Here is a 1,607-nt window from a genome sequence, read left to right as displayed (position 1 = left end):
AGAATCTGCGCCCAAGTTGCGTCAGTTTCAACTGATAGCTTATACAGCCACTTACTGAGCAGGCATCTGTCTTGACCTCAAGATTCTCGATACCCAGACCCCCTTGGTCCTTTGGTCTACAAATAACACCCCACTTGGCGAGTCTATACTTTCTCTTTAGTTCATCACTCTGCCAAAAAAATCTTGATCGGTAGAAGTCCAGCCTTTTCCTAACCCAACTGGAACCTCAAAGAAAGATAGTAGGAAAATCGGCATACTCGTGAGCACCGAATTAATAAGAATCAACCGCCCTCCATAAGACATGAGTTTGCCCTTCCAGCAACTAAGTTTCTTCTCGAACCGATCTTCGATGCATTTCCACTCTCTGTTTGTTAGCTTACAATGGTGAATGGGTATACCTAGGTAAGAAAAAGGTAAAGCACCTAATTCACATCCAAACAATTGCCTATAAGCCTCTTGTTCCTCCTTGGCTCTACCAAAGCAGAACAACTCGCTTTTATGAAAGTTAATCTTTAATCCGGTCAATTGTTCGAATAAGCATAACACCAGCTTCATATTTCTCGCTTTTGCCAAGTCATGCTCCATAAAGATGATTGTATCATCAGCGTACTGTAGAATGGACACACCCCCATCAACTAGGTTAGGCACCAAGCCACCCACCTGAGCGGCCTCCTTTGCCCTACCTATGAGAATTGCCAACATGTCAACCACAATGTTGAACAAAATAGGGGACATTGGAACACCTTGCCTCAGGCCTTTGTGTGTCTGGAAATAATGACCTATATCGTCATTCACTTTAATTCCAACACTCCCTTTTTGCATAAAGGATTCTACCTGGCGTCACCAAGCTTTATCAAAACCCTTCATGCGTAAGGCATGTTGACGGAACGGCCATTTGACTTTGTCGTACGCTTTCTCAAAATCCACTTTGAAAACAACCCCATCCAGCTTTTTCGTGTGGATTTCATGGAGCGTTTCATGAAGGACCACAACCCCTTCAAGGATGTTCCTGTTCAGCATGAAAGCAGTTTGGTAGGTGCTAGTCTTGAGCTTGCGTTGGTTTTCCTCGAAGAGGAGAGGGTGATGCAGCAAAGTGTAGAGTAAGTATTTCCCTTAGTTTTGAGAACCAAGGTGTCAATCCAGTAGGAGACTCCTCAAAAGTCCCACGCACCTACACAAATAAACTAAGAACTCGCAACCAAAGCAATAAAGGGGTTGTCAATCCCTTCACGGCCACTTGCGAAAGTGAGGTCTAATAAAGATAGTATGATAAGATAAATATATTTTTGGTATTTTGTAATATGGATGCAAATAAAGTTGATGGAAAGCAAATATGATAAGAGATAGACCCGGGGGCCATAGGTTTCACTAGAGGCTTCTCGCAAGATAGCATAAGTATTATGGTGGGTGAACAAATTACCGTCGAGCAATTGATAGAAAAGCGCATAGTTATGAGATTATCTAGGCATGATCATGTATATAGGCATCATGTCCATAACAAGTAGACCGACTCCTGCCTGCATCAACTACTATTACTCCACACATCGACCGCTATCCAGCATGCATCTAGAGTATTAAGTTCATAAGAACAGAGTAACACATTAAGC

This window comes from Triticum dicoccoides, chromosome 2B (assembly GCF_002162155.2).
Source record: "Triticum dicoccoides isolate Atlit2015 ecotype Zavitan chromosome 2B, WEW_v2.0, whole genome shotgun sequence".
In the NCBI taxonomy this organism is placed as follows: Eukaryota; Viridiplantae; Streptophyta; class Magnoliopsida; order Poales; family Poaceae; genus Triticum; species Triticum dicoccoides.
The sequence above is the reverse complement of the archived record's forward strand: the minus strand, read 5'-3'. Positions refer to the sequence as shown.